General features: G+C 42.5%; 1 long non-coding RNA gene across 1 annotated transcript in view; it reads right to left on the bottom strand.

The window, feature by feature from the left end:
• Positions 1-24214, bottom strand: part of LOC142033221 (uncharacterized) — a 79375-nt gene that overhangs the window by 20514 nt on the left and 34647 nt on the right. The window lies entirely within an intron of this gene.

The raw sequence follows: 24214 nt of genomic DNA, 5'->3' as shown, positions 1-24214 counted from the left end.
TGCCACTGGCAGGTAGACGGTAAGAAAACCAAAATAAAGCACCACACAAGCTCCCGTGAAGGAAACGATCTCTAGGCCAGCCTTCCCCAGTCCGCCAGGGCAGGTGCGAGTCGCTGAGCCGGGGTGAGGCCGAAGGCCGGGGCTGGCCGGCGGGCATGCCTGTGATGCGCTCCGGCACCTATGACATCAGAGGGGACGTGTCACAATGAGGGGGGGGTATAAAAGGCACCCGCCGGCAGCGCTGCCCCAGTACAGCCTGGGCAAGCGGTGAGTGCGCAGGCCGGGGGAGGCTGGGCCGGACGAGGGCCGGGGCAGAAACGCGGGCCCTCGGGGGGGTGGGTTCTCGGCCTGCACCGAGGGCCCAGCCGCTGGCGGGAGCACCTCGGGCAGGGCACGGTGCCGCCGCCACCGGGGCTGGGCGCAGGCCTTGCTGCCTCCCAGCTGCCTCGCCCCCTCTCCTACCTGCCCCCAGCTCCCTGCGGCTCCCGGCCCTGCTCCCCACGACGCCAGCTCCCTCCCTCCCAGCCCCACTGAACCCCTTCTCTCCCTCCTCCTGCAGGCCATGGCTCTCGTACAATTCTTCGCAATTCTTCTGGTTGCGCAAAGGATCCTCTGGAATGCTGATGTGGTCCATGAGGAGCTGGATGAGGCCACGCGCGAGCGCATGCAGCTGCGTGAGTGGTACCTCAGATGGAAGATGACTCAGATGCTGCAGGAGCTGGAGCAGGGGACGCAGCAGCTGATGCAGAGGACCCCGGAGCAGAGCACCTTTGCCTGGGGAGCCCTGCCCTTTGCTGCCTTGCAGCAGTGGCAGTTGTGGGCCAGTGCTGGAGTAAAACCCTTTACTGCAGTGGATCTGGGCAGCATTTTGGACAAGCGCTTCTGGGAACTGCAGCAAGTGTTCACAATGGTGCACGAGATGGAGGAATTGTACTGTATCCTCCAAAGATGTGACGAAAAATATCACACTGCGATTGCAGCCAGAGATCGGTGCGAGCAGATTCTCAGAAGGTTGGAGCCCACGTTATGATGACGCTGCCTGCCGCCTGCTTGTGCCTCTGAAGCCCCCCTGTGGGCACGCCTTCCACCTCTAGGAGATCTACCGTGCGAACAGATTTCAATAAATCTCTTGTTTGGACAAAAGCTGCATCCGTGAGTGTCTGTGCGTCTCTGGGTCGGGGAACGCGGGCATAGGGTGCTGACAGCTCAGCCGCCACGGCATCGGGGAGCATCTTGCAGAAGAGCTGGTGCAGTGGGCTCTGGTCTCAATGATTCGCTGGCCTTCGGCTTCCCAGGTGCTGTGGGCTAATCCCAGCAGGCTGCTTGGCATCACACAGCTACTCAATCCCTTGCCCCCAGTGGCATGGTGGAGACAATCTGAAGGGTAAAAGTGGGAAAGCTTGGGGGTTGAGAGGTTTACAGTTCAGTAGGTAAAGCACGAGCTACATGCCCAGGCAAAGCAAGGTAAAGAATTCATTCACTCCTCCCCTGGCCTGCCTTCCTGGGAAGCGTTCTGCCTCCCTGGGGCTCGGGTTGAAGGCATTACCAGGAAACTTCCTAGCCTTCTATGGCCCTCACATTATTAGCTGCTCTTGCTTCTTCGTGTGGGTACCAACGAAGTCGTGATGAGAAGCCCAAGGGCGATCAAAAGAGACTTCAGGGCCTCGGGCAGATTGGTAAAGGGAACAGGAGCACAGGTAGCATGCTCCTCTGTCCTCCCAGCTGGAGGGAATAACGTCGAAACAAACAAGCGGACGCTGCCTATCAATACCTGGCTCCGAGGCGAGCGTCACTGGCAGAATTGGGGGTTTCTCGATCATGGGATAGTCTGCGCAACACCAGGCCTGCTGGGGCCTGACGAGATTCACCGTTCTCAATGAGGGAAAAGTGGTTTTGCTCACGACTTAGCGGGGCTGACTGAAAGAGCTTTAAACTAGGTTGGAAGTGGGGGAGGGGTAAAATCAGTTCTACTAGTGATAAGCTAAGGGACGGCAGGACAATGTTGGAGGAACGGCACGCAGAGCTTTCGGTCCGCTCCACGATGCACTGAGGACACTGGAGTGCAGCTGAAATGTCTGTACACTAAAGCAGGCGGCGCGAGGAAGAGACAGGAGGAGCTAGAGGCCTTGGCTCAGTCCCAGAGCAACGACATCGCTGGCCTAAGGGACACTTGTTGGGAAGAGCCCTGTGACTGGAGTGCAGTGATGGACCCTGGGGCTGAGGGAACTGTGGTTGTTTAGTCTGGAGAAAAGAAGGCTGAGGGGAGTCCTTATCGCTCTCTACAACTACCTGAAAGGAGGTTGTAGTGAGGTGGGTACTGGTATCTTCTATCAAGTAACTAGTGATAGGACCAGAGGAAATGGCCTCAAGTTGCACCAGGGGAGGTTTAGATTGGATATTAGGAAAACCAACTTTACTGAGAGGGTTGTCAGACATTGGAACAGGCTGCCCAGGGAAGTGGTTGAGTCACCATCCCTGGAGGTATTCAAAAAGCGAGTCGACGGGGTACTTCAGGACGTGGTTTAGTGGGCATGGTTGATGGTTGGACTCGATGATCTTGAAGATCTTTTCCAACTTAAATGATTCTATGATTCTATGACGCAGCCTCAAGTTGCACCAGGGGAGGTTCAGATTGACTATTAGGAGAAATTTCTTTGTTGCAAGGGTTATCAAGCATTGGAACAGGCTGCCCAGGGAAGTGGTTGAGGCAGCATGCCTGCGGGTATTTAAAAACTTGCAGACGAGGTGCTCAGGGACATGGTTTACTGGTTGGTTGTGAGGTTGGCAGCGTGAGGTTTGCGATTGGACTCGATAGTCTGAAGGGCCTTTCCCACCCTAAGTGATTCTCTGATTTATCTTTAAGGTTGCCCGGCGTGGAGTCAGGGGTTCGACTCGATGACCCTCGGGGGTCCCTTCCAACTCGGGATGCTCTGTGATTATGAGATTGCCACTGGCAGGTAGACGGTAAGAAAACCAAAATAAAGCACCACACAAGCTCCCGTGAAGGAAACGATCTCTAGGCCAGCCTTCCCCAGTCCGCCAGGGCAGGTGCGAGTCGCTGAGCCGGGGTGAGGCCGAAGGCCGGGGCTGGCCGGCGGGCATGCCTGTGATGCGCTCCGGCACCTATGACATCAGAGGGGACGTGTCACAATGAGGGGGGGGTATAAAAGGCACCCGCCGGCAGCGCTGCCCCAGTACAGCCTGGGCAAGCGGTGAGTGCGCAGGCCGGGGGAGGCTGGGCCGGACGAGGGCCGGGGCAGAAACGCGGGCCCTCGGGGGGGTGGGTTCTCGGCCTGCACCGAGGGCCCAGCCGCTGGCGGGAGCACCTCGGGCAGGGCACGGTGCCGCCGCCACCGGGGCTGGGCGCAGGCCTTGCTGCCTCCCAGCTGCCTCGCCCCCTCTCCTACCTGCCCCCAGCTCCCTGCGGCTCCCGGCCCTGCTCCCCACGACGCCAGCTCCCTCCCTCCCAGCCCCACTGAACCCCTTCTCTCCCTCCTCCTGCAGGCCATGGCTCTCGTACAATTCTTCGCAATTCTTCTGGTTGCGCAAAGGATCCTCTGGAATGCTGATGTGGTCCATGAGGAGCTGGATGAGGCCACGCGCGAGCGCATGCAGCTGCGTGAGTGGTACCTCAGATGGAAGATGACTCAGATGCTGCGGGAGCTGGAGCAGGGGACGCAGCAGCTGATGCAGAGGACCCCGGAGCAGAGCACCTTTGCCTGGGGAGCCCTGCTCTTTGCTGCCTTGCAGCAGTGGCAGTTGTGGGCCAGTGCTGGAGTCCTGCTCCTGCTCCTGCTCTTCGGGCTCTGCTGGTGGCTCAGGAAAAGGAGCCGTCAGCCAGCCAGCAGCAGCAAGGAGGCCGGCTCCAGAAAGAAGGCGGCTAAGGAGGAGCAAGAAGTAAAACCCTTTACTGCAGTGGATCTGGGCAGCATTTTGGACAAGCGCTTCTGGGAACTGCAGCAAGTGTTCACAATGGTGCACGAGATGGAGGAATTGTACTGTATCCTCCAAAGATGTGACGAAAAATATCACACTGCGATTGCAGCCAGAGATCGGTGCGAGCAGATTCTCAGAAGGTTGGAGCCCACGTTATGATGACGCTGCCTGCCGCCTGCTTGTGCCTCTGAAGCCCCCCTGTGGGCACGCCTTCCACCTCTAGGAGATCTACCGTGCGAACAGATTTCAATAAATCTCTTGTTTGGACAAAAGCTGCATCCGTGAGTGTCTGTGCGTCTCTGGGTCGGGGAACGCGGGCATAGGGTGCTGACAGCTCAGCCGCCACGGCATCGGGGAGCATCTTGCAGAAGAGCTGGTGCAGTGGGCTCTGGTCTCAATGATTCGCTGGCCTTCGGCTTCCCAGGTGCTGTGGGCTAATCCCAGCAGGCTGCTTGGCATCACACAGCTACTCAATCCCTTGCCCCCAGTGGCATGGTGGAGACAATCTGAAGGGTAAAAGTGGGAAAGCTTGGGGGTTGAGAGGTTTACAGTTCAGTAGGTAAAGCACGAGCTACATGCCCAGGCAAAGCAAGGTAAAGAATTCATTCACTCCTCCCCTGGCCTGCCTTCCTGGGAAGCGTTCTGCCTCCCTGGGGCTCGGGTTGAAGGCATTACCAGGAAACTTCCTAGCCTTCTATGGCCCTCACATTATTAGCTGCTCTTGCTTCTTCGTGTGGGTACCAACGAAGTCGTGATGAGAAGCCCAAGGGCGATCAAAAGAGACTTCAGGGCCTCGGGCAGATTGGTAAAGGGAACAGGAGCACAGGTAGCATGCTCCTCTGTCCTCCCAGCTGGAGGGAATAACGTCGAAACAAACAAGCGGACGCTGCCTATCAATACCTGGCTCCGAGGCGAGCGTCACTGGCAGAATTGGGGGTTTCTCGATCATGGGATAGTCTGCGCAACACCAGGCCTGCTGGGGCCTGACGAGATTCACCGTTCTCAATGAGGGAAAAGTGGTTTTGCTCACGACTTAGCGGGGCTGACTGAAAGAGCTTTAAACTAGGTTGGAAGTGGGGGAGGGGTAAAATCAGTTCTACTAGTGATAAGCTAAGGGACGGCAGGACAATGTTGGAGGAACGGCACGCAGAGCTTTCGGTCCGCTCCACGATGCACTGAGGACACTGGAGTGCAGCTGAAATGTCTGTACACTAAAGCAGGCGGCGCGAGGAAGAGACAGGAGGAGCTAGAGGCCTTGGCTCAGTCCCAGAGCAACGACATCGCTGGCCTAAGGGACACTTGTTGGGAAGAGCCCTGTGACTGGAGTGCAGTGATGGACCCTGGGGCTGAGGGAACTGTGGTTGTTTAGTCTGGAGAAAAGAAGGCTGAGGGGAGTCCTTATCGCTCTCTACAACTACCTGAAAGGAGGTTGTAGTGAGGTGGGTACTGGTATCTTCTATCAAGTAACTAGTGATAGGACCAGAGGAAATGGCCTCAAGTTGCACCAGGGGAGGTTTAGATTGGATATTAGGAAAACCAACTTTACTGAGAGGGTTGTCAGACATTGGAACAGGCTGCCCAGGGAAGTGGTTGAGTCACCATCCCTGGAGGTATTCAAAAAGCGAGTCGACGGGGTACTTCAGGACGTGGTTTAGTGGGCATGGTTGATGGTTAGACTCGATGATCTTGAAGGTCTTTTCCAACATAAATGATTCTACGATTCTATGAATCAAGGACTCAGGTTCTTCTCAGTACCTCTATCTTGCTTTGACTCCAGTTTGTTTAAATTCTTTACAAAATAGGATAATAGCAAAAAGTGTTTTTCGATAACTGCTGATCTGATTTCACCATATAAGTGCATAAAATCTATAAAGTGGCTGTGTTAATGGAGCGAGGGGGAAGAGATACTTAGACTTGAATTTTAGAGATGAAGCAGATGAAGCAGTTCTTCTGAAAGTCAGAGAATTAGTATAAAAATTTCTCAGCCCAAGAATGAAGACCACATTACCAGTATGCTTTTAGGGGAAGTGAACCACATAAATGATTACCCTATCTCTAATATAACTGTTTTGACTAAGTTTGATGAGATTGAACCTTTTTTCTTTCTTGGCTTTTCAACATGGAAGCTATTTTGAGCCATATTTATTTTTGCTTTCAAATAAATTCTTAATTCTCATTATATTGATGGAAAAAATTAATAGGAATTCTTATGGTTTTAAAATACCTGAAACTTTGAACTTAAAACTGAAATGATAAATTTAGTATTTCTTAAAGAAGGATTCATACACTTTTCCTATCATCTCTGGGAATTTAAGGATATTAAATTAGTTAAAAGAGGTTTCCCTATTTTACTTCAGGAATATATAGATGCAATGAAAAACTTATTTTAAAATATCAAATATGTGGAACTTGCAAAAGGAAATATCATACTCAGCCTATTTTTAGATAGGTCTTCCTAGAATATCCACATGCTAAAATAGCATGCAAAAAATCCTGGAAAACTAGATTTTTAAATGTTTTGAATAAAGAAGCATTTTACACAATAAGGATAAAAAGACAGCACCCATGGGTCTTGATGTATATTAGTTTCTGTACAAGAAGGAATGATTTGAAAATGACTTGGTTTTCCTTCATGAGATCAAAATGAACTATAGACTGAAGTTGTCTTAAACTTTCGTGAATTCACACAGAGAAGCTGCTACTGTTCTTTTTAACCAGAGTTGTAAAAAACAGTGGTGTAACAGGATTTAAACTATGAGGATGTGTACAGGCACTGCCAGACCTCCAGCCAAATCCTTCCCATCTGAAATTGCTAACTGGAAAGAAGCTTTGAACCCCCCTTCAAACACATCAAATTCTGCTCATAGGAGCAATACAGCATTGTCATTGTCCACCTCAACTGACCTCAACAACCTGGTAGCATGGAAATGTGCACAGACGGTATACGCATTAAACAGTGGTCCCTGTGAGTTGAGACCCAAGCTCAATTCATTGCTCTTTCACAGGCCCTATCCACCATCTTTCAAGCAGTACTGCCTCAGTTTCTCCAGCTACCCAGTAGGAGGAATTATACTTCCCTTCAGGGATAGATGCTGTGGTGATAAATACACTACAGATGCTCATTTATAACAGAAATGGCACCACAAGGATAGAGAGTTGTGTGGTTTGGCAGCCTTAGGCTTGGACTAGGGCAAGAACTTCTCATGGTCTGCCCCTACAGCTGACACTGGAGCCCCCTCTACCCTGTTACACCCTGTGCACTCGGAGGTGCATTGGGGAGAACATAGTCTTCTGCTATGTTGAGGACAGGGCATCAAAGGCTGGGGGATCAAGTTCTGCTAGAGACAGAGCAGTCCCTACTACACTGCGTCAGCCAGGGGTATTTGGGACATTCAGTGTTCTTTCTATGACACAACTGTCACCAAAAGCCAACCAGGGCCAGGGGTAGAATAATAATTTAAAAATTCTTGTCTGATATAAATTCTCTTCTGTTAGTTGTCCTGGTTGTCCTTCATTGGTTGGGCTACAAAAAGTTTTCTGCATGGTCAATGAGCTTGACCAAGAAGGGCCAAAATTCAGGGGTTTTTAAATCCACTGACTTAATTCAAGTGACTGTTTATACTAAAATTATTTTTGACCCAACAGCTTGAATGGTTCTCATCTATTATTCTCATTCAGTCTTTCATTGAGCTTAGTGTATCAGTGATCACCAGTGTTTCCTGTAGATTTTGATTGCCAACATTTATTTCAGTAATGCTCTAGATCTAATATCCTGACTTTCTTTGGTAATAGGGAACAAGAGACAAAAAGCTCTTAGAAGAAGGCTATGTATATCCTAGGATCATAATTACGCCATTTGTGATATTAAAGAGATTCCACTCCCTAAAGATCATGGATATCTGCCACATCTGTGTGGGCACATCAGAACTAGCTTTACACCAATCCTGGTCTATAGCCATGCAAAAACAGCACTCAGCATGAGTTAACTGCTTGGCTGCTCAAGCAGTTTTGTGGATATACTAGAAAATTTACCTTTTGTATACACAGGAATCAAGCATGATCACCTTACATGGAAATACTAGAACAACAGTAGTGTTTTCTTACCTCTAACATTTAAAACCATTCTGAGGAACCACCACAACCCACAAATAGTAAGTTAGTCTTTGAAATCTAAGGGGGTTTAAAGGAATGGATTACCTTTTTGAGTTACTTCATTTCATCTGTAAATTTGGAGCTGGCCATAGTGAAATTGGTAGGAAAAACACTTTTTGAAGAAACAGATCTAAAATAGGAAGAAAGCCATTGTATCAGAAGAGTTCGGGTTTGACCTGCTGTTTCTGAAGTCCAGGTGAGTTTCATCACTAAGTTCAATGAAAATAACATCAGACCAGAGTCTTTTGATAAACCCACCTGCAAAGGAGGAATTCAGTACCCTGTTCACATGAAGTTTGTGTGCATGACAAGTTTCAGTTAGTCAAATTGAATTTTAATAATAAATAGTGGTGGTATTTTTCTTCGGTGTTTCTTCCTGCATCATAACTACATCTCTACAAATATTGTGCCAGAAAGTATGGGACTTATTAACATTTTTTTCCCCAGTATGGCATTTGTGTAAGCCTTAGAAAGCCCCCAAAAGGGCATAATTCCAGCACTTAGTATTGCCAGAGCAATGCAGTAGAAACCTTAATCAGGGCTCTTACTCAGATTGAAATATATCCTGATTAAGCGACCATCCCATTTAAGCAAAGTTTTCCTGAACCATCACTTAATGTAAACCAAATGTCCTCTGCAACTCCTTCCTCCTACTGAAGCATTTTGACCCTTAGCCACCATATTAACACCTCTAATTGTAACTGACAGGGCAATTTCCTGGTTGCCATTGTGCGAGACAAGCAACGAACACTAGCCACAAGCAATTTATGACCTTTGACTGTCATATTAACGCTTTTAATTGTAATTGACAGGGCAGTTAGGCCAAAAAGTGTCCCAGCAAAGCAGTTCAGGCAGTTGTGAATGTCCCACTAAAGCAAAGGAAGAAGCATCCAGTCATTAAGGTGGGGGGACTGATATGGAGAAAGAAGGGACAATACCTGAGGTTGGATGATCATCAAACTCCCTGTAATCATCACTGACTATTTTTTGTTTCAATTTGCCATCACATTCTCTGCTAAAACCAGAACTACTTTTACTGAAGGCATGGAATTTAGTTTTAACTTTTGAAGAAAATTTCCCCAAACATTTGAATGAAAAATATTTTCAGGATTCTCCCACCCCACCAGTGACCTGATTTTTAACTTCAACAAATTTCACATTCCTTTAAGAAAAGGACAATTCTTCAGCATTTTGTTTGAAAACATAAAACTTTTTCACATCATTTAAATGAAAACAATTATCTAGAGTCTTAGAAAGTATGTAAAGTTAACGCACCTCTGGCCAACAGCTGCTGAAGTATTCTATAACATGAGACTAAATAAGCAAAATGTTATCTCAAGTGGAAGAGAGGGGAGTGCTGTGGGTGACATTCACTTTTCGTAAGCTGGCCTTTAGAGGGTAAAATATTGTACTTGCAAATATTTGAGCAGGTCTGATACCATTCAGCAGTGGGTAAGGGCACTAATCAGATGCTTGAAATGTTCTCCCTTATTTATATTTTAGTCCTACTTGCATAAACCCTGATCATTAGATTTGAAAATTTGGTCATGTTTTTTTGATCTGACCTATGGATGGGTGATACTGAGCTAACGTAAACCTACTGGATACTTCCTTACTATAATCTATCAATCCTTTTTCCTTCTAAGGAAGAAATAAAGCACTAATATTAACTTGAAATCTAAACAAAGCCTGCAAGAATATTATAGAAGCTATTTTCAGTTTTATATATCAAGTCAAATCAGCCAATTTCTGCTAATTTCCAAGCACTATCCAGCTGTCCAAGATTCCCCTTCCCACTGTGTCCCTCAAGAGAAAAGGGATAAATTCACATTAAGTCTAGAAAAACTGAATAGCCAAAGTGTTACCAAATGCAGAAAGTAAGAAAACTGAGCAGCTGAAAGAGATTCTAGTCCAAGGGTGCATTTCCATGAATGCCTCTTTTGGTAGCAAAGCTAGCTTACCCCCTACATTCATCATCTTGTTCACAAAGCAGCCCTACAAGCAGTATGTCAGCTTAACTGAGAATGAAATTATACATTATAGACAACATAATACCTTGCAGACACCAGTACAGGAAGATCTTCCTTCCCTTCTTTCTTTCAACTACTGTTCCTCCTTCAGGCTTGACCTGACCCTTCCCATGTGCCAGCAGGAGCATGTCTCTGCCGAGCCAATTCAGCTCACTACCCCCTACAAAAACACACAGACACTTTTTGGTGAGATTACTTTTCTGCCAGCTTAGTGAGTTGAATCGGCTCAAGTTCCCCTGAGAGGGGGAGGGTTGCATGGCCATCAGAGGGGAGATGGGGGAAGGAGGGATACAGGCTCTCCATTCTGGAGACACTGAAACGGATTTAGGGTTAGCCAAGCTCAAAGAATAATGTGCAACTTCATCCTGAAAGGCATTTACAGAGAGAGAATTGCCAAGAAAAGACATACATAGCACCGCATCCTCAGTTAGGGTATGCTTCATTGTTACTGTTACAAGACTTGATATGTTATCTTAACATGAACATAAATGTCATTAAGTACTGTTTTATTATTTTTAAAGTACTTAAATAACAAAGGAGCCTGTGTCTTATTTTTAGAAATGCCGTATGATGATCTTCATAGCTACATGCAGTCCTTCAGTGACCCCTTCTAATGGGTCTTCAGTGCCCTTGAACATGTTTACCTGCTCAGAAGGGATCATAAATGAGAAGTAGATATGTGCTCTTTCAAATCTTTTGACATAAAAAGAGACCCAGACTGTCTCCTGCAGACCCTCGACTTAATGTTGCTTCCTAGTATCGGTTCATGGTTTAAGACACACTGTTTTATTTTAAAAACCTTTTAGGCTACATAACTTCATGAAAACAATTGAATGGGGCAGAAGAACTTGTAGTAACGTGACATCACAACAGAGAAAAGATATCTATTAAGGCTTCTTCTTCTTCTTGACATTATCAGTTTGATCCAATTCTGGCTGTTGACATTCAGGTGCTTCCACATTGCAATGCACTCTCTCATTTAAGGATAAATAGGACGTTGGCACACGAGCCTCAAGCTCAGCCTACGTTTAAGCAGCAAAGTTTTGCACTGGTGCAGCTTCTTAACAGTGGTTAGAATTGGGGAAAAGAAAAAATTCACATCTCCGCCAACTTATACACTGATAAGGCCAGAGCTCTCAGCCATGTAGCATGAAAATTAGTGACAAACTATGTAGGGAAGAACAAAACTGGGGTTTTTTTATAATTAAAATTACAAGCAGAAAAGAATTTGAGGGGAGGATAACCACAAATATTCATCTGCTACTGAAGCCTTTGCTGTGATCAGAGAAAGCAAATAACAAGGAACGCCCAAACTGATAACATTTTCTAAAAGATATTTATCAGTAAATCCAATGGGTCCCTACCTAGCTTGTTTTAGATGGTTTCAACTGAGTTCCCTCTTGATCCAGATAACACTTTCTAAAAAAGCCATTAAAAAAAAAAAAAAAATCCACATTATGTCTTTCCATCAATAGCACGACAGGCTATCAAATTAGAAAAAAGAAAGTCAGGAAAAGTTATAAAGCAAATTGAGATGAAAAGTACTATTCCTCATCTTTCTCTGTCCTTTCTTATTAGCCAAAGTCTTCTGTTTTGCTGCTTGTATTTAGACACATACATCTGTAAATAGGATCCTAATTTTCTGATTGCTATGAGTGTGTGATAGTAATTTAATTAAGAATTTAATAGCACCTTTGAAAAAAATGGTGTTCTTAGGAACCTAAACCTGATCCAAGTCCCTAATGTCAGGCAAATCTTCTTTCTGTCTTTGCATTATTGCTTGAAAGAACATAAACAAACTATTACACACAACTGTTTGACAAGGACGTACTCTAAATTGCTACCTGCTTAATAAGCCTCTATGGAGATCCTAAGCTGTTTCAGATGAGAGTAGATGTTTGATCAGATGCATGAAGGTTATTTTAAGTAGGCATGCAACTATCTTGTCTGGTCTTTCAACAGCTAGATACTTCTACAAAGATCCATGGGAATAGGGGGAATTCTACTTCAGTAGACTTTGCAAGGGTCCTGGAGGACTTGCTAAGAATGCTAAATAAACAAGGTCTCTCATTCCACCCAGCCACAAAGAGCTAACAAGCCCCCGCACCCCCCTCCCTGTCCTTCGGCGCTATACCTCCCACCAGCAGCCCACACTCATCAATACACAGGAGCCACAGATATCACACACCAGACCCTGCTGTGATGAGCAAACACCAATCAACAGCCCCATTAGCCTCCAGAGGACAGTATAGTTTGTTTACAGTAAATACTAGAGCGCTGTCAGTGGAGGGCTGCACAGGAAATGCTGAGCAGGGGTTTCCCCCTTCTGTTTCAGGCCCATTTGGAAGTTCAGGGTTTGGGTGCAGGGGAGCCCTGGGTATTGTTTTCCTCCCTTTAAAAGAGAAAACAGGACTGATGAAAACGCAATCATTAAAAATTAACAGCCATTTAGGATTTTTTTTTTGTTAAAGAGCCTTCAATCGAAATGACTACATTTTCAAAAGCAAGTAACTTATGATGAACAATATATAGCATTTTACGTAGGATTAGCAAGGGAGAGTGGTAACCTTCATCAACTAACCATTACCCAGATTTATTCAGACGCTTGGTATTGTTCTTCGCCCTTCAACACTTTGCTCTGACATGTACTAAAAGTGCACTGGAATCACTAAGTTTTGCTTCCAGAACTGGCAGGCAGTGGAAGGGATTTGAGCGAATGCTACAGCTTACAGAAAAGAGCAGGACGTTGGGAGAGGTTTAGGGAGAAGATTCAAGAAAGTTTTAAATCCACCCTGTGTGTTGTTACCCGCTTACTGGCACATCAGGGTGACTGCTGCTCTCCAAGACACCAAGGGGGAAAGATTGCTTCCTCCTCCGCATACGCTTTGCATACAGTCTAGTGACACTGCTCTGTTTGGAGACTGGATTCGCTTCTGACCCTTTGTTAACAAAGACAATATAATTTATTATTCATACATATCTGTAGTCGGAAGACGTGCACTGCAAGTAGCTGATCTCATTCTTTGCTCAAGCAACACGTGACTCGGACATCGTTCTGAATGTTGCTCTTTTCCATGGAAGCAAGGATTGAATTGAAAGGAAAGTCTTAGTAGCCTGGCAGAAATTAACTTGAGCTTGAGCTCATGGGGAGAATTGAGTTTCTTATCTTGTGGGGCTGAGGTGAGCTGTAAAATGATAGTGGAAGGATGACTACTAAAGCAATCTCTAGAGTGGTTAAGTATGTGGGAAAAGGTAAGGGGAAACAATTAGTTAGGGCAATGGAAACGAAGCTGTACGTTTTGTTAGTCATCTTTCAGAATAAAGAACCAGCAAATAATTGGTGCAAGATGCCCATCATGTGTCATATTTATCTTACTAATACGTTGACAAAATTCTTCCTAGCATGACTCAATGAAGTTTCTATGCAGGACATGCATCAATTTCTTCTGAAATCCCTAAAAGCTCTGAATCAACTGCCAGGCATGTTTGTAACACTTCAGATGAGCCCCTCTCATCACCTCAAAAGAATGCTTAATTTCCAAAAGGGAGGGGGGGAAGTCTGTTATTAGAGTTAACCAAACAACAAATTACATGTCAGCAACTACGTGACCACAGCATTCAGATGTCGGAAAATAACTAAGCAAAAGCATTCAAATTTCAAAACTAATTTTCAAGATGTTTCAACATTGTGGTATATATTTCTCTCTATAACCCATGGCTGCTGGACACTTTTCCAAGTAACATTTATAATGCATTCAAAACCCTGTGTGTTTGAGTACACCAGCAGAAGCAGTTTTAAGACACAAAGATAAATGGACAAATGTTACATGGTAAAATGTTTATAGAAACTGGACTGAAAGAGCTTCTCGATGGTTACACCTCTTCATCCACCCTTCCATTAACTTAATTAAGCTAACCTGTAGGCTTACAAGCCTGGGGGACTTAGAGAACTTGATCTGAAAAGAAAAATAAAGGGTTTAATCACCAGGCCAGGTTTTCCAAGTTGTCATGGCTCTAGTGTTTATACCCTGCACACTTACATAAACCCAAACTTCCATTACTTGCCTGAGACTCTCAGATCAATATTATAGATAAAGGTAAAGCTTAAGGTAAACGATTACGCTATAAGATGATGGGAATAGTAATTTTAGTGAACATCAAACACATTAGGATACAGTAAGCTTGCACAGACATAATAAATTCATCAGCTATTTCTGCTGATTGATTTGTATTCCAGTTTAATTAGCCATGAAAGAGTCAATTTTTTTCTGAAACCTTCCCTCCCCCCCTTTTTTGTTACAGATCACTGCCACAAAGGATAATCCCCAGCTGTCAAGTTAAGGAAATTTAAAAGGTAGGTTCTAAAAAAATCGTTAGCAGTCATGAATTCATTTTCATATAGACCAGTCATACTTATTTCCCAATGACTTTGGTTGGAAAATCACATCTGAAAATAAACTGATGCCCTTAAACTATTGTTTTAAAATTGGCTTTAAAATACTTTGCAAGCAGAGTAGCTTGATATAATGGAGATAATGACATGTAGAAAGGCAGAGGTACTGTGGAGTGGCACAAACCCTATAATCTTGCTGTTGCTTAACTTTCAGCAAACAACTTTAAATAACACAAAATGAGCACTGCAGATCTGTATGGCATAAGAAAGGACAAAAGCATTTGTCATAAAGAGGATACTTTGTTCCTGAAAAATAAATAAATAAACCAGTGCTGCAAATGTGTTCAGAAAATTCACAAAGAGTATCCATGTTTGTTTTAACTTGCCACTACAAAAGAAGAGGCAGGGAACAATAGTGAGGTCCAGCTGTTGTTTTTCTTGAAGAAGTCCCAGCTCCCCATGCAGAGAAACTACACTTGAGATGAGCTGGCTGAGACAAATGTTCTGTCTACACTTTAAATGGCAGCTGGTTATTAAATGACTCCCAATAGGATGAACACTTGCTATCGACAATAAGGTAATATAAGGACCATGCAGAGCAATCAGGATGGGAATGTGAATGAAAAATCTTTAATCTGAAATTACAGCTGTCAGGGTTATATTATAAAACATGAAAGTTGCATCTGCACTTAGAATTAATGTCTCCCAAAAGCCAAGTTTCTCATAAAGTGCATCTTGCAGATACATCTTTTATAAATAGACTACTGGTCTTCCATAAATCAAACCGAACTGTAGCCTATGCTAAGGAATTAAAAGGGTCATCTCTTCTGGGGTTGGTATTTGCTGAACAGTATTTGGGAAAAATGAACATTGATTTACAAAGTCCAACAGACACTGGTAGTAGTATTACTTTCTAACGATATTCACTGACTCCAATGTGTCAGACAAATTACTCCAGTTCTTTTATTACCAGCCTCAACATGTAAAAGCATCTTTTTCAAAATAAGAAAGCTTTTTCAAAACAGCCACTATTTAGCAATCTGAGTTAACAGTGTTGAACAAACAAATATAGTACTTTTTATTTGCACATAGTTCAGATAAACGGGGTGAGCTCCATGTACAGGCATGCTAAGCCTAGTTTGATAGAGCCAGTTTAAGATCAGACATAGGGAAAAATTAGTTACCTGCTCTATTCTATGGCCCTATAGCTCATGAAGATCACCTCGGTTCATTTCCCATGAAAGGGCAGAGCCGTTTCCGTAGGCTGAATCTTTGCATACATTTTGTGACAGCTCATCTTGTGATCAAGAGTGAGTCATATTTATGTATTTGATGATACCTGTGTTTTGATCATTTCAATAAGCCAGTATTAAAAGGTCCCCAAAGTCAGATTGCCACTCAGAAATTCTTTAATGATTTGTGAGGAAAAAAACACCTTTGATACTAGTCCAGTATATACAGTAACAGGTGATGGAAATTAGCTGGGAAGATTGGCTACAGCTAATGAAAGCTTTAAAACCAATAACCATAATGATGCATATTATGAAAAAGGTGTATGCCCACTCCTACAGTCTTCATACATACAAATTGTCAAATGAAACTCTGTAACAAATATGGGCCTAAAAGTAGAATTTCAGTGTACCTATATTCTCTCCCTCTTAGTTGGGGTTTGGGCAATGGTTTGGTTGAGAATGAGAGATCACGAGCTTCCTAGTCGCTCTGTTCTCATTAACCAAGTCCTCTGCACTCCTGAGGAAGCTAAGGGGCTCAACTTCTACCCAAAAGCCAATTTATTACCATTTAAGTTCTTTCTGCCTTCTTACGTCCCACCCAAAGTGCTGTCAAGATGCAAAAGCTAAATCCCCTGCAATGAATCTGCTTCTTCCCCTGGAATAAGCTAGAATACTGCATGCCAGCAGTAACAGACCATTGGGTAATTGAAGTTTGTTTGTTATTTGGTTTTTTTTAAAGCATTTAATTGATGATAAATATCAGTACACCAATAAAAATTAAGATCAGCTGTATGTGCCATAAAAGGATTATACAAAGGAATGAATTCATTATCTTTACATAAACAATTCTTTGCACTCAGATATAAACTATATGTTATTTTCCTTCAATAGGAATACAGTGGATACTTTCAGACTGACTGATGAACTTTTACAACAGAATTGCAGAAATCAGTTGCCTGATTGCAAACCAAGAGATCCACCATTTCTGTGATATCATAATACCAAAAATCATGTTCTGTAAGCCTGAAGGTGATGATTAACAGAAAGAAATAATTAAAACATTTTAGAATAGCAAATTCAAAGTTACTAGTGTCTTCCCTGCAGCCTGATTAATGAGAGTAGGCAGATCATTCTGAAATTAACTCTGAATTCAATTAAGAGCTTTTTTCCGCTCCACCTCACTGCATTCAAAAGGTTACTTATATGTTTTCTGGCATTATCCAGAAATCCCAAGCCTGAGGATGTAGTAAACAAAATTCTGAAAAAGAATCCTGAAGAAACAGGCAACAGAAGGCTCCAAAATTACGTTTTTCAGAAGTTAATTTGCTCATACATTTCCAAAGCTACAGTATTTTTCTCTTCACATTCCAAATTATTTTATAGTGTCTCTCAGCTTTGTTAAACTTATCACGTTTCACCCTTGAAGTGTCTCAGACCAGAGTGTTGAGTTCCCTCTAGGTATCAGCTGAAAAGAATACTAGCATCTGTGCTGCAGGCGCATATAATCATTTTCATTTGTCAAACATTTCTCTGATAACTTTCCCTGAGAGTTATCAAATACAAGAGTAACTCGGCCTAGAATAATGTGGCACAACATCTGTGAATCTAACTTTGAAGGAAGAAATCATATTTGGTAAAAAAATTAAGTTGCCTTAAAAACACAAGGAAACAATTTCAGGCTTCTGTTAGAGATTGACAGAGATCAATGAAAAAAGACAAAAATATTTCTAAGGGTTCCAACCAAACAAATGAAGATATTAAGTTATCAAAGTCAGTAAATTAACACAGTCCTCCTAAAAAACAGGTACAAAAAAATTCCATATAATTTCATCGTTCAGTCAGTTCCGTATGAAAAGGTACTGAGGAAACCAACAAAGATACTAATTTATTATCAAGTCTCTGGGTATGAATTTATTCAAGGACAGGCAGCCCTGAGCATCCTTCCTATTTACAGTGAAAAAAAAAATCCACAAAATTGAAGATGAAAAGCAGAGAAAGCACACGTGTATTTGAGTTTTGTTACCTGGCCCATTTATTTGTCTTATCTATCTGGGAGGTCTTGTCTTCTAAAGATTTTAAGCTCTTCAGAATGGAGGCCATCATTAGCTTATATGTTTGCTCAGTGTCTAGCACAGAAGAGTAAGACTGGCTGACAGCTCTAGGCCACAAATACAATTAGGATTTAAATAGAGTCAGTTTGGGTTTGTAACCAGACTCATGTGAAAGGGCACTGCAGTAGTGATGCATCTATAACAGATCGGGAAGCAGAGTCTTTCGTGCTTTTGGAATAGCTTAGGAATGATTTGTAAAAGCAAAGAAAATATTGCAACAGAAAAAGCCTTAAAACAGCTAAAACAAACAAACAAACTTGAAGCTCTGTGAATGAATACAATTTTTTGCACCTTACTAGTTTCTTTGGTTCACAAGCACAGCTGTATTCAGCATGGTCAGAAATCCATGAACCAGTTAAATAAAAAAGGTAGCACTGCTTCCTTGAGAGGAGCATCAGCTCTGTCTGAAAATTAAAAATCTTATACATATGGAAAAAAACAACCCCAGACAACCAAAACCTCCAGGGTGTAGCCTCCTGTATCTCCATTAAAGCAGAATGAATATCTCAGATTATGGTGTCCAGCCTTGCATCACATATGCCCTTTCCGAGATGCTCTGTGAATGCTACTTTGGGCCATTAGGTCATGTTTTCAAGGCTTCCTGCCGTTGCTCCTTTTAGATGATGATAAAGCTTTGTTCTACCAACATTTTAAGCACTGGATTTATCTTCGAAGAACTTTGAAGCACAAAGAGAAAGGCATGTAACTGCAATTTGTAAATCTCTTGACAGTAGGATATGTAACTGAGCACTTCCAACCAGGAGAAGTGGTCCCACACGCATTTAAGATGTCAGGCAAACCTTACTAAGTACCCAGCGATACTTGAATATTCTCTATTCCACTTGAAGCAAAACTGCAGACAATTAGTTTGCTCTCTGTAACAAATGCTACTGCACAGTTGAAATACCAAAGTGCTCTTTGTATCCGAGGCATAGCTTCTTTGGACATCATGTTTCCCACTCAAACAAGTGGCGATGTTTTTTTCTTAATCGGAAAATGAGGGCCAGAAGTCCCACAGTGGGAAATGTACCAGACAAATAAATTACACAGCAAATGCAAACAAGCTCTTCCCTGTCTACACCTAAAGGCTGGCTGTTGTCTATTAGTAGTTGTTTCAGCCAATCTCTGACTTGACGAAGAGAAAAGGAACAGAAGAGAGGCAGGAGCAAGGGCTGATGCCCCAGAGATGAGCATGGCATTGTACCACTCATTGAAAGAAAATCCACACAATTTCTAAAAAGAATTAGTTTGATAAAATGAAATTCCTGGTGAACTGAGAGGCACATCCTCAAAATGAGATCTGGCTCTGAAGTAGAGCATACGGATACAAGAGAATAGATTTTGCCACGATAAGTTTGGACTTTGAAGATGAACCTCCAGCCAGAGAAAACATTATTCCCTGCCTTATTCACGTTATCCCTTTTGTCCAGGAAAATAAGTCTGCCTTTAAGTAATATTGCACAATTCTGGCAAGAAGTACTTCCTAAAAGAACAGATTTTTCAGCTTTAAAGACCTTCTATTATTCTTCAATGTGAACATTCTTGAAGCAACTTTTCTAACGTTTCCTTAGTCTTAGACTGAATAAGTCAAAAGCTAAAACTTTTAGCACACCTGGCAAATCTGCAGCTCCTAAATCTGACTGCCTGCCCCCAGCATCTTCTCTTTCTTCCTTGACCATGGTGCAACCAGAAACAGAGGCTGCAGCTGGCTCCAGTGCAAAGGCATTGCCCAGCGCCTGCCAGCTCTGGAGCTGCTCAGCACCTCCAGAGAATGCCAGCCAGGCGATTTTTTTTCCTTAAAAACAGATTCCCAGAGTGTTCTGTAAGGGGCTCCCTGGTTCTGAGCACTGTCATGGAAGAAAGGAAAGCAGTTGTCGCACTCGCAGACAACAAGCCCAGACGGCCAGTGTAGTGGGAGCCCAGCAGATATGCTTTAGAAAGGGAAGCAGGGCTTCATTTTCCCCCTCTCGCCTCTCCCGCCGTTCCAGAGGCACTCACATGGAAGCACAGGAAGAAGGGCTGCCAGGGCAGAGCAGGAGTGGGAAGATGCCACCATGGTTTTGCTTCAAATATTTCAAAAAACGACCTGTCTGAGAAAAAGGTTCCTGCTCAGATCTATATTTACAAATAAAGTTGTGCAGCCCTGCCTGGCGCACTAACTGTATTTTCCACACTGGCATATATTGCATTTGGAAAGTAATTGTTCTGGATATCTTTTTCCAAGAAAAGTATGCCAAAAATCTTAAATACATTCAATGTCATCTTACTGTGAACCAAGTTAATCCTGTGACGTTATTGTTATTGTTTTAATTATATGCAACAAACTACTGTACGGGACTAAATGACCAAGAAAATCAATTACAATCTAATCAATACAATCAAATTTGTATTACAATTCATACTTTAAATCATGAAATGTTCTTACACGAGCTTCAGCTTATTTTCTAAAAAAGGGGTGACATGGCATTTTGTCTTGTATTTGAAAGCTATCTTTTCCTATTAATTTGCTTTGAACAAACAAGCAAAAGATGAAGAAAATCAAAAGGAAGTTCTTGTTCATGCTTCTCCCACACATCTTCAGCTGTGTGCGCAAGTAGTTAAAACATGCAAATGCAGTTTGGAGAAAATTCGACATCTCTATTATAGATGAAAGGTAAACAAAAGCAGATGAAGGATTAGTGCAATTCCAAATTTAAGATATTGCTCTCAGTGACTTATAATAAAGTGGTGTTGCATACGGTGGCATGTTTTAGATGACATTTCAATTGTACAAGCAATTTGCATTCTATCTGACATTAAATAACGTTCTCATTATTATGAATTCTGGCAGCATCCCCGTCTCCACAGCATAAAGATATGAACTACGAGGCACATCTTAATGAAGGGAGTAAGTTTTCCTGTCAATCTGAAATGCAAGACAAGGCTGTACCTGGGCTAAACCTCCGGTAACATTATTGTGAGTTGCCCACTTCTGACATAGTACAAATCTTCAGCTAAAGCATTCTTCTTATTAAATAAAGATCTATAACTGAACACATGTATCTGTAATATCACTACAATCCAAAGAAAATTAAAAGACAGATTATGTCCAGGATATTACATGCACCACCACAGAGCACTGCGAGAATCTGGTATGATCCTGTTGCTAAGATACCTGGCTAATGCCACGGAAACAAGCCCTTCGTACTAATCTAGCACAATCCATGCATGCTTCCACATATTTTGGCAGGGGAAAGTAGGAGTCCACTGACAATGGCTTGGGATATTGCTAGCCAGCGCTCCTGAATTTATACATTTTTTATCTCTTGCTGGTAAGCTTCAGCAATCTGAGTGAAATAAGAAATGTAACACTCTGTTAATGGCATTTGGTTGCTTTATGCCATTTAAAACAAGTAAGATTACTTTTTATCCTCCTGCATAGTCAATAAAAGTTGCTTAAAAAGGTAATTATTTAAGTGCTTTTGGTTGCAAAATTGCGGTGCTCCCAAAAATGACTGCCCTTAATCTTTGTGATTTATACTGTAATATGCACATAAATGACTAACTGCATTCGCTGTCTCCATTGCTGTCTTCAAGGAGACTCTAATATAACAGTTTCTTTGGGTGCATACTGAATAAACAATCGGAAGAATAAAGTGAAATTATTTTAACAAAAATGACTCACAAGTCCGTACTATTTAAAACTGCTTTGCGGCTCTAAGCCTGCCAGGAGCTCTTTGCCCAATAGACTAAAAAAAGAGTGAAGAAAAGGGCGAGGGAGGGAGAAAAAAAAGATAAGACTAGCCATTCCATGATGAGTGCAAAAATCTTCCATGAAAGAAAACTGCTTCATCAAACAGCCTAGCTAGACTGCAAACTTATGGTCAAGCAATGTAAGTGTTACACCTTTCCTTTTTAAATATGAGAGACATGTGTCTTCACTGATGAAAAGTACACTAATAAAATGTTCCTACTGTAAATTCAACAAGAATAAAAAAAAAAAAAGAGAATGTAAACGCACTCCCTGTCTTTTTTGCAACGCGATCTCTCCTAAGCATCAGTGACAGTAGCTCTGTTGAGCTCAAGTTATGATAACAATAACTTTTGCAGATGTTCGTAGCTGTCAAGTATTATTCACTAAAATGTCAGAAGATGTGATAAAAAGTAAAACCAGAAGAATTCCTCTGTAGTAATCAGTTGAAGTCAGAAAGGCAGAGGTCACACATTAATCTCTAACTATAAAACAGTGAGCTGTAGAGGAATAATGGAAATAGTATATTAAAACAAGCAAGCAATTGTGCATGTGTGTGCATGCCTACATGTAGATGAATAAGTGAAAGAAAGATGCTTATATTTCCACACTAAATTTGCTCCCAATTCATTCATGTTACAGACCCAATGTATTTTTTTCTAAAAGGAACACATGCATCTCAGATAGCAGCACCTAGAAATTGTGTTATTTTTAGTCACTTTTTTTAAAAATTTAATTTTGTTTCATTTTTTTAAATTGTTTTCCACTCCACAGACTCCCAAGGTCATTTTGCAAGCTTTCTTTGGCAAGGGACCTTATGGATTCCCAGCATCATTTACAGGGTTATGACGATTGCCTGTCATGCCATACTCTCTATTGCTGTTGGAAACAAACATTACTTTCATTGATATAGGCCATATAAGATGCAAAAACCAACGTATGGACAAATGTCCGTTCTTTATTTAGAATGCTTTATACCTTTTGAAGTCCTCTGGGACTTTGCTGTAGTAAAACTATTTCTGAATAACTACCTTAGGGCAGCATACAAGGGTAACTGTATTATAAAACAGGAGATTGTTCATGACAAAGAAGAAATAAATCAATAACAGGTGCAAGTATCTCAGAAACTGTTACTTCAACATAAATTGTCCCTGTAAGAAGGACAAAAAAATGTTTTTACAAACCTTTTACTTTTTTCAATTCTCACTGGAATCCAAGTCAGAAGAGAAAATGGCTGTTTGCTTAGAATAAAGTGTCTGAGCTATCTATGTGAACCTGACTGTAATGGCAAAGGATGGTGCGGATCAATATCCATCTTCTTCATTCCTGAAGTAATAACTTTCAATAGGAAAATCTATTTACTTTTACTTACCTTTATTTTATTTCATTTTGCTTTAAAGAAGTCCATTCCAGAGGGAGGGTTTAGATTGCAAACAGCAGTTAACAAACTGATGATTTAACTAAGGACTATAGGCCAGTAGGCATGTTACCATTCCCTGTAGCCATTGGTTAGGGTTAAGAAGAAACACATTTACTGGAAAATTTATTTATTATATAAACAATGAGTATTACAAGCCATTTAACGCATACAACCTCCCTATGTATAGCACATGTTTGAAAGGTCAATCAGAACCAAAGGGTAATTTGTCTAATCCTTATTTACAACGTGCCCAGAACTGGCCAAGCCTCTCTCCCGCAGAAGCGAATGCTCCCAGGAATGACATGGCCCCAAACAGCTCCCTTTCCAGCCCCGTGCCCGCGGCAACCCACCCGACCTTGGGCACTGACATAGCTTTTCCTAGGAGCTGCTGGCCACCAAAGCTGGCTCGTGTCGTTACACAAGAGAAAGTCTGCTGCCTGCAACTGGCCAGCATGAAATCATTTTTTCCCCCTTAAAATGCAGGGGTGGATCCCACGGCTCCTTTAGCCAAACTTTTCAGATCCACATATTTTCAAAAAAGGCAAATGAAACAAATTAAATGGGAAGAGGGGGAAAGAAAGATGAAGCAAACCTGTGTATTTTCCACTTACATGAACCCACTTTCAGCAAATTTGCATTCTCAAGGTAAATCATATAGCTGATTCCACCTTTAATGTTATATTGTTCATATCAATCAAAACAGTATATTTATTTACTTTTCTCTCTACCTTTCAAGTGACTGTCAGAAATAAAACAAAACTTTATGGCAGCACTTCTAACATCACCTGAAATTTTCTATTATTGGGGGGGGGTTAGTTTAATTATGCACTAAACCGGTATATCAGATAGCATGGCATCTTTCTAGTAAATACTGTTTTCAAGCTTCATTATCTAGAGCACAGTGAAAGGCTTACTTATTTTAAATTCAGTTGAGAAGCTAAAGCTTATTAGAAATTTAAAATATTTAAAAGTACCTTTGTGTTTTCTGCAGCCACTGCTTTCCCTCCCTACTGTTAAAATCACCTAAACCAAAATTAAATCAAGACTGAAATTTACCCCTTGCTTAATATTTACAGGCAACCATCTGTCTTTCCGTAATACAAATTTTTGTGAATGTGGTAGCAACAGCATCCCTCACTATTCACAACCATGTCAATATTGAAGTCCAAATAAAAGAGACTGCAAGAGAGACTAGAAAGACAACACTTTA

This window comes from Buteo buteo, chromosome 1 (assembly GCF_964188355.1).
Source record: "Buteo buteo chromosome 1, bButBut1.hap1.1, whole genome shotgun sequence".
In the NCBI taxonomy this organism is placed as follows: Eukaryota; Metazoa; Chordata; class Aves; order Accipitriformes; family Accipitridae; genus Buteo; species Buteo buteo.
The sequence above is the reverse complement of the archived record's forward strand: the minus strand, read 5'-3'. Positions and strand labels throughout refer to the sequence as shown.